At 38.4% G+C, this 17,387-nt stretch overlaps 1 protein-coding gene across 5 annotated transcripts in view; it reads right to left on the minus strand.

Moving 5' to 3' along the window:
• The window catches only part of DGKG (diacylglycerol kinase gamma), a 177,560-nt gene that overhangs the window by 142,413 nt on the left and 17,760 nt on the right, over positions 1-17,387 (minus strand). The window lies entirely within an intron of this gene.

Below are 17,387 nucleotides of genomic sequence, written 5' to 3' on the forward strand. Positions count from 1 at the left end.
GATGGGTGGGGATGGGTGACCTGTATGACTAGGTGGCCATACTCCTAAACTCTGGGAAATTTTAAATGTCTTCCACAAGAGGTGGTAGTAGGGCCACCCAAGGGCATCCTCAAGGCAGCAAAATGCCTCGGGCTATTGGATGCTTCGGTAAATACAAGGGCAGTAGCCTACTGGGGTGATTTGAAAGATGAGCCATTCTCTCCTCTACTGGTTTCTAAATTCTACCATTAGAGCTGCTGACTTTCCTCTGAGGAGTCACTCTGGAAATTCAAATAGCCCCACCCCCTCAAGCTGGCTAACATCCTAGGACCAAAGTAGTTCTCTTTCCTCTCAGAATCATAAAAAAGCAATTAGAGGGCAGACCTATGGGTCCCAGTGTGGAGGATCCTGAGGGAGAAAAGAGGGATGGATTTGGACAAATGCTTAGCATCTTTTCCTTTGAGCCCCTCCTACCACTGTGGCTCCATCATTCATACTGTCAGTCATTAAATCAGTTTAGTGAGTTGTAAAATTAATGTGGTGGACCAAGACCAGCACTTAAAACACATGAAATAGAATAGTATATGATGGAATGGAATGAAGTGGGGTTGAAAATAAGAGTGCATCTCCTGTCAGTTATATATACATGTGTGTATTGATCATAATGTAAAATGTATTTCTTATTCTGCGTTGAGGTTAAAGAAGTGTAGGAAAGCAATCAACTTAGTGGGAGGAGAAATAAAGACCAGTGTTTCAACAAAACAGGATCCATGGTGGAGAGTCAGATTTCAGGGCAAGTCTGGGAGCCTAGAGCATATGAGAAATGGTGGAGGGGCTGGATGAGATGATCTGGTGAGGAGGCAGATTTGGACAGTTCCTTGGAGGAGTGTATAGACTTCGTTGGTGTGGAAGGCTGAACTAGAGCTGTGGGAAGATGCTGCAGGGAGATTTAGGCTCTATAAGAAAGACCTTTACCAAGCAGAGCTCTCCAACAGTAAGTGGGAATGCATGGCAAGGGAGTGAGAGCATCCCTGGGAGCATCCAAGTTCTAGTTTCTCTCCTTTAAAAGTACAATTCTCTTCTGAATCTACTGGCCAGCTGAATTCTGCCCCTCAGCACATGCTCTTGCCAAGGTTCTCAGTGACCTAGTTGTCAAACCCAAAAGGCACCTTGTTGGCCTTCCTTACTTCATTTGCTATGTCTGAAGCCTTTGCCATAGCAGAAAACAATGCCCCTGGGATTCTTTTACCTTTCTGAGTGTTCCTCCTCAGTCTCCTTCCATCTCTTCTTTTGCCGTTGTTAAATACTGGTATTTCTAGAATCCCATCCCGAGCCCTCTCTTCACTCTACATCCCTTTCCCGAGGGCTCTAACCTCCGTAGCTTCCCTAACTCCCAGGCATGCTGCTCCAGCCCCGAGCTCTTGCTTCAATCCAGATCTGAATATGCCACTGTCCCTGTGACTCCCCTGTATGTCCAAAACCCCCCAAATCAGCACCTTCGCATGCCCCCAACTGGTCTCTCCTCTGCATTCTAGGTGTCCCCTGAGAGAAGCCAGTGTTCAGACCAGAGGCCTGAGGCTCAGGCTGAGCACTTCTCCCTTGCTCTCCTGCCAACCCAGGCACCAGTCCCAGAGGGCAACTGTTCGCTGTGTGTTCTCTCCTGGCCATCACACCAGCTGGTTCATTAACTCAGACTCTCATCTTCTCTGTCCTGGTCTCTGACAACAGCCTCCTGCTGGTCTCCTTGCCTGGAGTTTTGCTCTCCTCCCCTTGGCCCACCCTAAATTGCCAACGAGATCGTATCTCTCTTGGTAATAAAATTCTTCAGTGGTTTATTTTGCCTATAGGATAAGATAGAATCTTCTTTTCACAATACACAAAGCTCTTTATGATCTGGCCTCTGATTGTTAATTCAGTCAGAAAGTGAGGAGGTGAACTTTAAAAACAATTTTCCACAATACCAGGGAAGTCGACATTACGACTGGTATCACCACTACTTCTGGACACTTACTTTACACTGTGCCATGTGCTTTATATATATTATCTAATTTAGTCCTCATGACAACCATGTAAAGTAAGCATTATCTTCCCTGTTTTTAGATGAGGAAAATAAGGCAAAGTTTTCAGTGGATACGGTGAGGAGAAAGAAGGACTTCTCAATGCTTTTGGGTAGAAGGGGACCCAGAGAGACACTGAATGACAGAACACCACGGAACTCGAAATCAGAAGGCAGGGGATCTGAATCCTGGTTCTGCCTCTTATTAGCTGTTTCACTTTAGACAAAGTTTTCATTTGAACCTTGATTTTTCACCTTAAAAATGGGAATGCTGATAAAAATCTCACTGAGTTAGTGTTAGGATTACGTTAATTAATATATACAAAAAAAGCCCACCCCACCCTCCCCAGCACAATGCCTACCACACAGTAGGCACTCAGTAAATAATTATTGTTATCATCCTATTGCAAATACAACACAGCAATGTGATTTGAACATCTACCTGACAGCAACTGGGTACAAAGTCTTTGTGTTGTGCCCTAGATTTCTGAACTTGATCTTATCCTGCCCCAGGTTGTTGTAATTTTGTAATTACTCATCAAATTGTCATCTACTAGTTTTAGCATCCTCTGATGATCCTTTCCAGCATTAATTATTATTATAATGGTGAATTTTTAATTCTATCATTCCTTCCACATTTATTAGTTGGGATTCTACTGTAAGGAAAAGCCTTCTTTTTTCCTTTATTTCTTTATATTTCCTTTGTTTCTTTAGTTCTTTATATATTATATCCTTTACATGTATATAGTATCTATACATGTACTATGTATACATGTACTATATGCTACACTACATATAGCATAAATATATAAATATTAACAATTTTATATAAGTACAAATGTATATTGTATTTAGATATAATATATATTTATTTATATTAATGGAGTCTTATTTTTTTCAATGTATTATAATCCATTACTATTATTATTTGTTTTGATTCTCGAATTGTCCCAAATTTGGTCAGTGAAATCTCATTCAAAGCGGCTCCTTGTTCTATAGGCACAGCCCCATCATTGTTTGGGCATATCTTTATTTTCTGGTACAGCTAATTGTTTCAGTCCTAGTCCTGAAATCAGTTCTTTATTTCCCCAAATCCCTGATTCCTTCTCTCCTGGAGTGGAAAATAGTAATTTAAACCAGGGTTTGAGCATCAGTTGTGCTCATTGCTACTTGGGTGTCATTGCTTCTAGCCTCTGACAGGGACAGAGAGCTGGGAAATATATGCATGTATACACATATCTCATCTCTGGCTGGCTGGCTGGCTGGCTGGCTGGCTATCTATCTATCTTCTGTCTGTCTGGCTGGCTATCTATCTATCTATCTATCTATCTATCTAATCGATCTATCTGTGTTAAAAACCCTAGATTCGTACTCATACCTCCAAATACATTCTAACACTACTGCATCAATTATAGCCTTCCCTTTGTTCCATATTTTTAAGCTCCTTTCTCCAAAAACTTTGTTTCCATCATCTACAATATACTTATTTACTCAATCCTAAAATACACAGAAAGTTGTTTCAGAACTACTCGCTACATCCTGATGACAACCAAAATAGAGTTGAATATTTGTTTACAATTCTTTTGTCTTCAGCCAACAGCATATCCTCAAAATACTATTTTCAAAAGTTACTTAGCTTAGTTCTTTCCCACTCCTATTCGTTTCTGTTTGCATTTCGCTTTAGGGTGTTTTCTTCATTCCCATTGATTCTTTTTCAGTATGGTTCTAAAAGTTAGAACTTTATAAAAAGGAATACTCAGAGGAGCATTTCTTTCCCCCATTCCCTTTACTCTGTTCCCATCCTCCTCCTCTCTATCTTGTTCCTACTCATTCCTTATAGTTTCTAGTTTATCCCTTCTGTGTTTATTTTTGTACCAGTGAACAGAAACATGGATATTTTTTGTCCCTGTCTTTTTATACAAAAGGTAGCACATTATGGATTGTCTTTCACACACCTTTTTAACTTACCCACATATCCTATGAATCATTCCATATTTATTCATAGAGATCTTCCTCATTTAGAACCAAATATGACTCCAACACTTACTTGCTGAAACCCTTCAGAGGCCTCTCTTGGCTTCCAGGATAAAAAGTAGGCTCTTCAGCAAGTTCCAGAAGATTCTTTACCCATGGTATAACTCACCTCCCCATCCTCACCTCAATTACCTCCTGCATCACATGCTCCACATTCCAGCCAAATCAACCTACTGTCTACTCTTAGCACTTGGCAATGTGCCTGGCACATGGATCTCATAAACATTAGTTAATGGACTGACAAACACCATGCCTTTAATCTACTGGGAATGCCCTTCATTCTTGCCTTCCCATAACAAACCACTACTCATATGTCTGGTTCCACTTCTTTTCTATAGCTTTTAAAAACTCTTTGAGCAAACTAAGCTATTCTCCCAGCTGTGTTCCCATAGAGCCCCTAGATCCTGTATATTTCTCTATTGTGGTAGCTGACAGGCCTGTGTTGGAAACAGACACCCGATAAGATAATTAACACACAAGTTGGAAAGAGTAGTAGTATGGATATGTACCGGGAAGTTTGGGGTCATCTAATGTGTCTGAAGCAGGCACAGGGGAGTGGAAAAAGATTCCTGAAGGAGCTGAAGAGGAGTAACAAGGTAAAGAGGTATATGTTGCAATAACTAAACAAATATTCGTGTTATTTGTGCTCATTTGTTCCATTGTAGTTCAGTGTTTGGCTTCCTTGTGGATGGAGCTAAACCATTCTTTATTTCCATCAGGAAAAGTTAGGGGCTTGAAATGCTGCCTGACTCTCCAGATGGTACCTGCTGACCATGCTCCCACATGACGGCCCCCTCTGGTTTTCTGCCCTTGATAGAGATGAGAGCTACCATACAAGAGGGCTTATTCCTGCCATCACCCGGCATTTCCCTTTCAGCAGCCTGCCCCGTCTTGGAGGCTCTTTACGGTATGAACAATCTTCTTATTACCTCCCTGAACATCTTTCCTGGCAGAAAAAAATGCAATAGGGTTTTCTAAATAACATGCAGATTGGAGGTTGTCAGGCTTGGAAGGGAGAAGAGCATTTTATGTCCCTACAGCTATTCCACTTTCAGTAATAGTTTCAGCACCCCGGGCCTCAGTTTCCTTGCCTATAAAATGAGGGGGTGGGAATAATAGCTTCTAACTTATTCTCTAGCTCTGTAATTTCATATACTGGATCAAACTCTATTTGTTCTGAACAGATGTCAGCATGGAAATCTCAAGTCAGAGTGAAGACGGCAAATTCAATGGGTATTGAAATGCACCCCAGGTCTCTATTCATTTGAATGAATCAACCATCGCCAATTATCCAGGAACAAACACCTCTTCAACTCCTCTTTGCTCTCATAAAAACATTAATTCATGAATATGGCATAAGATTGGGGGAGCTTATTTGTATGCATCTGATGATTTATAACAAACTCATAATAAGTATATTTTTATAAGGGAAGAATGACTAAAAGCTAGATAGATAAAAACCCCTTTCTCTTCCCACACTCGTGAGGAGTCAAATCTGGATAACCGCTCCATCTCTGGGCGTTTGTTCCCGTTGATCCTCCTTTAACTGTCACTCCTATGCAGCCTTTGGAGTTCAGTTCAAGCAACACCTAGTCTAAGAAGTTCTTTTTGATTACCCAGACTGGACAGGGCATATTTTCTCTGCTCTCCAACAGCTAGCTCCTTGGGCTTTTCTCCATGATGGCACCGACCACATGGCAGTGTACTTGCCACCTCTTCCTTGTGAGACTCTGAGCTCCTTCAGGACGAAAACAGTGTCCTGCCTGCTTTGTAGCTCTAGCTGCTACAAGATTTCTAAGAGTTCATTTCTTGATCACTAGAAAGGTGATTCTCAACCTTTTTTTGACTGAGACCATTTGCGTGGAGCAGAAGATCCTATCGCACGTTTTCATGTCCCAGTAGAAAAAGAAGTAGGTGATAACAAGGAATTGGAGAAAAACAAAAGACACAAGTTGGCATAAAATTGTTGATAATATATATGAGTCACTTATTTTATAATAAAAAACATGAATCAGTGCCCACATTTTATTATTAAGATATTGAACTATAAACATAATAATCACTTAGTATGCTTAACCTGATATTATGTTGGGAGTTATTTAAGTTGCTTGAATTCATTAATGAACTGTCTGTTAAACTGGTGGTCCCCCAGAAACCATGCCTCCTGAAATGCATGCCCTTTTTAGTCCCTTCCCCTTGAATCTAGACTGTGCCTGTGACTTGCTTTAACCAAAAGAATGCAGTAGAAGTGACATTGTGCCAGTGTCAGACCTGAGCCTTAAGAAGGCCTAGCAGCTTCCACTTTTGTGTTCTTGGGAACACTGAACTGTCATGCAGAAGTTCAGCCACCTTAGAGAGATCATAGAGAGACCACATAGACAGAGGAAGGCTTAACATCACATGGAGGAGAACTGAGCAACGCAGCTGATGATAAGAACTGAAGCCCCCAGTATAAGATTCCAGTCAAGTCATTCAAGCCAGCACTCAGTCATTTAAGCCATCTTAGCTGTGGTGCTGGACATGGAAGACACGGAGCCCTTTTGGATTTTACAGCCTTAGGAGACATGGGGAAGCAGAGATGAGCTGTCCCTGCTGAGCCATGCCTGAATTCTTGATGCACAGAATCATGTAGAATAATAAAATGTTGAGCCACTAAGTTTTGAGGTAGTTAGTTATACAATTATAAATAACCAAAACAACTACATAAGCACTTTTGGGGTCAGATTACATATGTATCTGTTTAGCAAGAGGATATGCATGATTCATGTTTTAACTGCAACTTGTTCATGTCTTAAAATCTAGTGGTTGAAAAATTAGAGACCTAAAGTACCTTTGATGCAAATATGTATCATTGCATCCTTTTGGGTTAACCAAACATCTTCCACAAACTAACATGATAATGATGAAGTTAAATGAACCATAATTTCTAATTAAAAAGCAAGAAGAGCATTAGCTGAACACCACTACCAACTCAAAACAAGTCTGACATTGCAATGATAATAATGTGACTTTCCCCCAGGTCACAGGATTCTAACCATCTGGCTGAATGAGGAGGCAGTAGTTGGTGAGCATTTAGAGGCAGCCTGACTTCACAGATAACAGAATTAGAGCCCCTGGGGAACTTAGTAAAGAGCTAATTTGAGTTTATGAATAGCAAATATGACTAATCTCTAGTAACACTTTTAGTAAATTACCAGCATATAGTCCTTATACAAACATAAAAATGTATCTTGGAATTACATGCTATCCATAGGAATTCAGAGAAGACCTGATTTGAGGACTTTGCATTCCATTAGGGACCTCAGAGTGAATAGAAAATCTTTTCTATGGGAGAGTTGGGGAAATGTCAGGCTGAACAGAGCTGCCCAGGTGTGTGTGGTGGGGGGGCACAATGAGGTACGGTACCCAGGAGAGGTGTGCAGGCTCCTGGGAGAAGTTGAGATCTGCTGCCTGAGGGAGCTGTCCTTGGCACAGGCAGGCAGTATCAGACTGGAAAGTGTTTACAGCTCAGGGGCATCACAGCTTGAGTATGGGTCATTCTGCGCTTATTTATTCACCCGTTTAACGAATTATAACAAGTCATAGCAGTCACCTCCATATAGACTACAACACACCTGGCGCTCTGCTCACTTCATCTGTAATAGTCACCAAATCCTGTGAGAAAGGCATTTTTATGCCCATTTTACAGCTATAAAAACATCCCCAGAGTAATTCTCCCAGGTTCACCTACTAGTAAGAGACAGAACTGGTATTCAAACCCGAATCTGTTGAGTTCCAAAGCCCACTGTCTTTCTTTCACCATCACATCTCTGGATGAATAAATACTGAGTATGTTAGAGCCAGGCCCTGTGCTAGGTGCTAGTACCACTAATAAGCCAACTATGGAGAGCCTAAACCCTCATCCACAAACTAGAAGGTAAATTAGAGACCAGAGGGAAAATCCTGGCATGCTCTTAGATAGACAAGATTATTCGAGGAAAAAAAAAATCTATATTATATTAAACATAAACATAGAATAGAATGGAATGCAAAATATTCAAGAAGTACGAGGAGATGCTAAAGAAGTGGGGTTGTAAATCGAAACACCAAGGTCTGATTCCGGGCTCTGGAGCTGAGGGGCTAATGCCAGGAAAGGACTGTGAGAGAATGTCTCCTTCACAGAAGTACTTACTTGGGGAAAATGACTCATCTCCAATGTCAGGGCGTTCAAATACCAGTTCCGTCTCTTCTACCCAAAGCATCAAGCACGAGTCTATTGTTGGAATTAGAGAGACCAGAATTCAAATCTTGGCTCTACCACTTATAATTATGAGGCATTAAACAAGTTGTTCTTCATCTCTAAATGGGAATAATAATAATAGTAATAATACATGTTTCACAGGGCTGTTATGAGAATTATTTGTAGAATGTTTATGAGAGTCATAACAAGTAAAATCCTATCAGTGGTTCTCAAAGTGTGGTCCTCTTACCAGCAGCACTGGCATCACCTGGGAACATGTAAGAAAAGCAAATTCTTAGAACCCACCCCAGACTTACAGAAATTCAGGATGACTCAGCAATCTGTTTTAAGGGGCCTGGAGATTCGGATGCATGCCAGCATTTTGTAACCATGGCTTTGCATTAATGTAAGGGACAGGGCTAAGAGGAGAAGCATGGAATGCTTGGAGCTATTCCTTCTCCTTAAGGAAGCCCTACGGCAGACAGATCCTGGATCTCACATCAGTTCCTCTCCTGAGGCGAGAACACATTACAGGGAAGCCAGGGGCCCAGGATTGCCTGCCATCCCGCCTAGCACCTAAAATTCTCATGTTGTGACTTATATTCCCTGCAGAATTTTTCTTTCTTCACAATCTGGATCTATGTTTCATACACCTCCAATGAGATTTTGTGCCAAATAAATAATCTCGAGAGGACACAGAACAAATAATAGGAGTTTCCTACCATAGAGTGAAAGGATAAAAACAAACAAACAAACAGAAAAATCTGAGAGGGTGAGAAAGTGACAGCTCTATTCATGCAGCAACTCATCCCTATGTCAGAAACAGAACTGTCAGGGAAGAGACACTGCAACATGGTATGGGGCTCAGGCAGGTCTTGAAGAAAACAGCACTGTAAATGTGCCAAATATTGTGGTGGCAGTGGTGTGATGTGGTGTGGTGTGTGTGTGTGTGTGGGTGAGTGGGTGTATTTTAACAATAAGCATGACAAAACCATATCAAAGAGACAACATTCGAGTTTGGAACAGTGTGTGAAATCACGTTAAGATGGGTAAATTCTTGTGGCCCAGGAGGAATTTGTGGTGAGCTGGCTCGCGGGCTCGCCATTTCATTCTCTGTCCCCTCCCTCTTCTGACACCCTCTGATCTCCCATTCTCTAATTCTCCTTTCTTTTTCCTTCTTCCACTTTCTGCTTACCATAACAATATAAACAATCGCTACCATTTATTGAGAGTCTACTACCTGTTCTTAATTAATGCAATCTTCAATATAATCTTTCAAAGTAGGTATTATTATGCCAACATAGTTAGAATCAGATTCTTTGCAGGCAGTTGAACCATCATCCAAACCCATGTCTGCCTGAATGCAAAACTCATACCCTGTCCAGTGTCTGTGCTGGTTTTCAGACCTACGAAGGATTGTGATCTGACTGAGAACTGCTTTTCTGGCTCATTCTAGGAGCCCAGGATTTAATCTGCAGAAGGCTCTGGGCAGTCATGAGCCTCTTCCTCCACCAGTTCCTTAAAACCAACAATGTCCTAATGGGCAATCATGCAAGAATGATTCAGCATTGTGGACAACAGCACCCAGGAGCGCTTACACCTCATTCTGACCCCAGGCAATATGTCCCTGGATGGTCCCTTCAATGCTAGAGGTGTCTAGGGCCCAGTTTGAAAAACATCTCATTAATAATAGCTACCCCGTACAACATGCCAGACCATCTTAAGCAATTTACATGAATTATCTGGTTGACTACTTATAACCACTCATAAATATTATGCCCATTTTAAAGATGAGAGAATTGAAGCACAGAGGATTAAATAACTTGCCCTGGGTTATGTAGATTGTACCTGATGGTTTTAGGATTCAAATCTAGATCATTTGACTCTGGAGGTGTTCTTCGTCATTATGCCATGTGACAAAAAGATAGCAGGGACACTGAAATCACACGGCAGCGCTTGGCATAAAACAGTAATGAAGACAATACAAATGTATTTATAATAATTTTTAAATATTCTGATTTGAATAAAGTATAAAATCTATAACATTTCTTAAGGGGATCATCAATTACAGTTTCAGAAGCGCCATAGCTTGATGGGTTTTGGGAAACTGGTAAGAAAGACACATTTATTTCCTGAGCAAATCGGAGAAAGTTGAGTGGTGTGGTCTGGAGCTCGTGGGACTAATCCTGGTTCTGATATTTAGTAGGTATGTGACTTTGAGGAAGTCACTCTCACTCTCTAGCCCTCAAGTTCTCATTTGATAATTGCAGAGAGTGGAGTAAGTAATATTTAAGGTTCCTTCTCACGGTAACTCTATTTTCCTTCCAGAAATATTAGACATTAACTCTTTATTCTTGCCACATAGGATCTGGTGCCATCATTTTAGGCTGGGAAATATCATTTTATACTCATTTAGATGATACATCAATGATGATACATTAGATAGAAACAATGGCAAGATATTATTGCCACCTTATCAAACTGTTAACAATTTTAAAATAGGTATTATCTTTTTTGGTAAAAAGGCAAGGAAACAGAACTCTCTAACACTGCTGGTGTGGAAGTAAACTGGCCAAAATAGCACTATCTATCTGTAGCCTCGAAATGCACATTTCCACATAATTTTACTTCTATAAGTTTATCTTAAGAAAGTAGCTATGGACAATAATAGCACTCTGCAACTACTATTACTACTTCTACAAGATTTCAACTCCAAGGATATTTGTGGCAGCATTGTTTATTGTAGTAAAAAATTCCAAACAGTTTAAATGCTTCACAATATAGGATGTATTGTTAAATATATTTTTGTATGTGCATCTAATTAAATACTCTGAAGTCATTGAAACTCATTGAAAATTTATTTGAATCCATGGAGAAATGTCTTCCACAGATTAAACATCAACAACCAAAAGTTAGTTAAAATACTAAACTATAAGTATTTGTAGTAGTTGTTGAACCGTGCCAACCAGAACCTTCTGGAAAGAAGGATTTATCACTCCAGCTGCTTTGGAATGCTACTGGCAGATAGCTGTCTGCTGTCAACCCTTTTCAGGAATTGCCTTAGCTGGAAAGAGCTGGCTTGCCCAATGTCATGTCCCTTTTCTGGGCAACTCACAACCAATTACTGAATGATATGAAAAAGAGGAGTATAAAGGCCTGGTCCCCTCACCCCAAATGGGAATGACTCAGCAGGACCATCCCAGTCCACCTTCTCCCCTTGCCAAACCCTGCTCTGTCTCTTCCCTTCTACAAGCAGTAATCCCAAGAACACTGCCTTTAAAACTAATAACAGTCCTTCACTGCAGTCGCCATCTTGGAACCTGTTTCCCAGGAAATCTGATCTGCAACAACATGAAATCTTTTTAAAAAAACATATATTCTTAAGTAACTTCTTGTTTTTTTAAAAAATGAACATACAAAAGTGTTACATATCAATCTAGTAAATGTGCAATTTGGTTATAGCAATGCTTAAAAGACACTTTTAACCTTAAATGCATTTCTTAGACAACAAGGAAAATGAAGAAAAACAAAAAAAGAAGAACCAAGCCTGTAACTCAAGAAGCTAGAAAAGGAAGAAATCTAAGTAAAGCTGAAGAGGGCAGTACAAAGACAAAAGCAGAAAGTAATGAGCTAATGAGCTAGCACCCAAAACAAAACAATTGAACAGTTAGTAAACAAAACCAAGAGCTTTTTGTTGTTGAAGAAAAACAATAAAATAGATGATTCTTTGAGGCGAGGGGGAGGAGAGAAAAGAGAGAGAAAAAGAAAGACAGAGAGAGAGAGAGAGAGAGAGAGAGAGAAAGAGAAAGGAAGGAAGGAAGGAAGGAAGGAAGGAAGGAAGGAAGGAAGGAAGGAAGAGAAAGAAAGAAAGAGAGACTGTAGGGAGGGAAGGTGAGGGAGATAGAGAAGGGGAGAGAGACAATGAAGGGGAAGAAGAAGAACCAGAAATATTAGAAATGAAAAAGACAGCATAAATATAAATGCAAGAGATTTTATTAGATTATAAAAGAATAAGATATTTTACTTTGCAGCACTACATTTGAAAGCCTAGATAAAATGAAAAAATTTTGAGAAAATATAAATGATCAAAAGTGATTCAACAATCTAGTAATTTCACTTTTGGGTATTTATCCGAAGAAAATGAAAACACTAATTTGAAAAGATATATGCACTCTTATGTTCACTGCAGTATTATTTACAGTAGCCAAGATATGGAAGCGACCTAGGTATCCATCGATAGATGCATAGATAAAGAGGTGGTACATATATACAATGGAATATTACTCAGCTGTAAAAAAAGAATGAAATCTTGTCATTTGCAACGCATGGATAGAAATCAGTCAGACAGAGAAAGACAAATATCATATGATTTCACTTATATGTGGGATCTAAACAAAACAAAACAAAACAAATGAACAAACAAAACAAAACAGAAACAGGCATTTAGATATAGAGAACAAACCGATGGGTGCCAGAGGGGAGGGAGGTGGAGATGGATGTAAAAAGTTAACAGGAATAAGAGATACAAACTTCCAGTAATAAAATAAATAATTCATAGGGATGTAATGTACAGCACAGGGAATTTAGTCAATAATATCGTAATAAGTTTTATGGTGATATAATGGTTATTGTGATCACATTGTAAGGTATATAAATGTTGAATCACTATGTTTTACACTGAAACTAATATAATATTTTATGTCAACTATATTTTAATTTAAAAAAAAAGTGATTCGAGAAGCAGAAAAGCCTGACTAGTCCAATAATAGCAGAAGAAACTGAATCAATATTCAAAAGTCTACTTGCCCCACCTTCCAGGTCCAGAGAGTGTTACGGGCAAGTTCTAAGAATTATCAAGGAACAGATAATTCCCCTCTTACATAAGTTCTTCCAGAGCATAGAAAAAGATGATAAGTTACAATTTATTTTATGAGGCCTGTATCCTGGTTACAAAAACTGAATAAGGAGAGTACAAATAAAAACAAATTATAGACCAATCTTCTTAGTAAATTAAGCAAACCCCCTATAAAATAGCAAAATCCAGTATAGTATTAAAAGAACAGTACATAGAGTTTATTCCAGGAAAGCAAGAATGGCTCAAAATTACAAAACCTATCAATACAATTTACTATTAACGGGATAAAAGGGAAATTCATATGACCATCTCAATATATTCAGAAAAAAATTCTATAAAATTTAACATCAAAGTGTGGTAGAAAAGCAAGCACACCTCTGAACACATTAGAAGGTAAGAGGAACATCTTTTCTTCATAATAGCTATCTACCAAAACCTTGCAGCAAACTTCATACTTAAATAGCAAAATATTATTAGGAATGTAATGTACAATGTGATGACTATTGTTAACACTGCTATATGATATATTTGAAAGATGTCAAGAAAGTAGATCCTAGGAGTTCTCAAGAACTTTTTTTCCTTTTCTTTTGTTTATCTATATGAGATGATGGATGCTAACTAAACTTATTATGGTATTCATTTCACAATATACATAAGTCAAAGTAGCATTATGCTGTACACCTTAAACTTATACAGTGTTGTTATAGCTTAATAAAACTGGAAAAATAAAACTAAGAAATAATAAAGGTATACTTATTTGGACAAGAAATGGTGAAATATTAGAAACATTATCATTAAAATCAAGAACAAGATAAGGATGAGTGTGAAGACCTTTATTATTCAACAATCTACTAATAGTCCTAGACAATGCAATTAAGTGAGGAGAAGAAATAAGAGGTGTATATATTAGAATAGAAAAGATGAAACTGTCACAATTTTTAAATGATATGATAGTATACCTAGGAAAACCAAGAGAATAAAATAACAAACTATTATAGAATTTAGCAAAGTGACTGTATATAAAATCAATATTAAAAATGAGTTGTTTTCTTTTATGCAAGCAATAGTCAAATAGAAAATACAGCATAATATAAAAAAAAAGATCGCTTTCAAAACTTTAATGAAAAGTAGAATGTACCTTGGAATAAATCTAAGAAGAATGTATAAGACACCTTTATGGAGAAATCTATAAAAATTTACTGAAGAACATAATGGAAAATCTGAATAAATAGATAAATGTCTTATTTATGAAAAGGAAGGCTTAGTTTAGTTCTGGTATTTACTGGCTCTGTGGCCTCAAAAAATTTAAAAAACTTAATTTAGCTGAGCCTTAGTGTCCTCATTTGTAAAATGAGAACAGTGGAATCTCTCTTATGCAGCTATTGTGATTATTAGAACTAGTAGAAGAAAATGGTATTTTCAAAAAACTTAAAATTATATACAATATTTTAATATTATACTTAATATTTTAATGGTGTAAATATATTATGTAACTGCAAAAAGGAGAGATATGAAAGGATGCACATAACATATCGTAATAGTTACCTCCAAGGAACACAAAGAAATTAGAAATTGAGATTCCATTACCTGTAATATTTTAATTATTTTTTAAAAAGGTAATGTAGTTTTCATATAATTTTTTAAAAATTTAAGAAATTCCTTATTATCACCATCTTGGTCTGCTTCTTTCAATTTTTTTCTGGCACAATCCAAATCCACCATCTTGACGTTTACCTACATTGGTTAGAGACCAAGACTTATAGTACATCGACTTGAAGGTAGGTCTCCAAGCAGCTATTGTATGGAGCATAAACATATGTGTCCTACATATGAACATGTGTATTGTGTGGGCTTACAGTATGAACAATGTGCATTGTGTGTCTTTTTGTACTTTGGATCACATGTGTATATGTGAATTTCAGCATTTGGAATCACACATAAATGTATATACATACCATGGTTAAATAAAGGAACTACCATGCCTGAAGTTCTTCCACACCAGAACTGTTATTTTGTATATCATAGCGAACTTTTTCTATCTTCTATTTATCCAATCTTTTCCTGTAAAGGTTGGTTAAAATAATAATGTTCGAAAGGCAATTATTCTTGTATATTTACCCACCTCTTAGTATGTGTAAATACTCTGCTAGTAGGAGATAGGGGAATGCAGGACGAACTACAACTGATCTCGGCCCTCAGCGAACAGATGGTTCACTGGGGATACCACAAAGCTTCCATCATAACTGTAGTATTGGGCTGTGTGGGCTGAGGCCTGTGGAGCTCAGAGACAGGAGAGCTCGGCGTGCAACAATGCTCATACGGTTGATTGAGAGGAAAGGGCAGAGGAGAAAACACATTCTTGTTTATGAAGTGTGACTGACACTTGCATTGGAGGAACCGCTGAAATCAAAACTTCAAGATTCCTAAATTGGGTTTAATTTAAAAGAGTTTCTTCATGCCATGAGATTATTTTTTGTATTTTCAATTTCAATAAAAATTATAGCTAATGGGTTCCACAGTTCAAACTAATTAGGAGTGTGTCATTTCATTTCTCCCAAATCTTCCAAACTTGTGAGCCCTGTTCACTCAAGGGTGTGCCTGGGTGGGGAGTGGGTGAGACATCGAGAGGTCTGTACACTGGGGCCTGTGAAGTGAAAAGGGCCTCTTCTAGACTGTTCCTTTGTACCACTGGTTTCTGATGTGGAGAACAATGTGCCAATAACATCTTTCACCTGGAAATCTAGATGTCAGAAATCAGAAAAGAGGGTAACCATGGAATCCAACATACCTGGGTCTGCATCTCATCCATTACATTCTCTAGATTTGTGGTCTTAAGCACATTACTTATTCTTACTTATTCTTACAGAGACAGAATAACTGGCAGAAGAGTTAAACCTGTTACTTTATAATGTACTGTGGTGTGTATAAGTTGATATTTTACAAACTAACAAATTGATAATAAATTTTAATTTGCTAAAAAACAAACAAAGAAAACCCTGTAATCTGTATGAGCCCAAGCTTCTTCAGTTGGAAAATGGAATAAAGGTATCACCTGACAGAGTAGAATTAGACATAATGAATACAAATTTCCCAGCATGGTGCCTGGCGCATAGGGCTCAACAGATGTTAATTTTCTTCCTTTCTTTTCTGTTAAATACAAGTAAATGTGCCAAGATTCCCTGATACCCTAAGTGCCTAGTATAATGGAGAAAGGGGTTTATGATGCGAGAAGGTATGGATTTGGGGATGAAAAATCTTAGACCTCAGTTTAAGGAAGAGGAAGGAAGGGAAAGATGATTCTCTTCAGAACCAGCTATAAAAGATGAAATGGTACAAATTTTCACCTTCACCCCTAAGAAGCAATTAATGAATAAAGCAGAAAAATATGACATGGGAACTTCATGGCAACTTTTGCTTCCAGGGGTTAGAAGTGGCTGGAGGCATGAGCTAGGTAAGGACTCTGGAGGGTTTGGGAGATAAGTAGAGTTAGTTATGTGGCTGAATGTGTTTAATAAATTATAGTCCAATTGGAGAGAATGGCCTCCCTGAGTAAATCACTTTGAACTAGACAAAAATAGTCAATAGAAACCAGCCCCTATACATAGTTTGGTCAGAAAGACATCCTGTTGTTGATGGAATCACATGCATTTACACAGTCCTCCAATCATTCACTAGCTGTAACTTTTAAATATGTAAATAGATCTATTCTCAAACATATCTTATTCCTACCTCCATCCACTTCCAAAACAAAGTAACATAGATTTTCCTCACTTTTTCAGTGGAAATATCATTCTCCACATTCGGCAGGCTTGATAATTGGTATTATTTACTTTAGACTTCCTTTTTCCTACAAAATTTCAATACCAAATCAGAAACAAAGATACCAAGTTAAGCTATATTTTATATTATCTCTCAGCTCTGTCCCATTCTCTTCATTTCATTCCTTGTGACAGCACTCCCAAATTCCTGGGTAACAGCCTCCTACATGGCCCCAGCATCTGCCTCTAGTCTTCGTAACTGCCTCACTCCGTTTCAAACTACTCTGCATATGAGCACTTTATATAAGCCACTAGTTTAATTATTTTATCAAGAACCAACAATTACTTCTTATTGACTATCATTTTGAATCTAATTCCTTTTCCAGGCATTCAAGGTTTTTTTATCATCTAGTCTGACCTGATTTCCCACTAGTTTTGGGCAAGACAGTGACAAATCTGGGACTAGGGATGATAGTTGTCATTCGT

Source organism: Pteropus alecto, unplaced genomic scaffold, assembly GCF_000325575.1.
Source record: "Pteropus alecto unplaced genomic scaffold, ASM32557v1 scaffold88, whole genome shotgun sequence".
Lineage (NCBI taxonomy): Eukaryota > Metazoa > Chordata > Mammalia > Chiroptera > Pteropodidae > Pteropus > Pteropus alecto.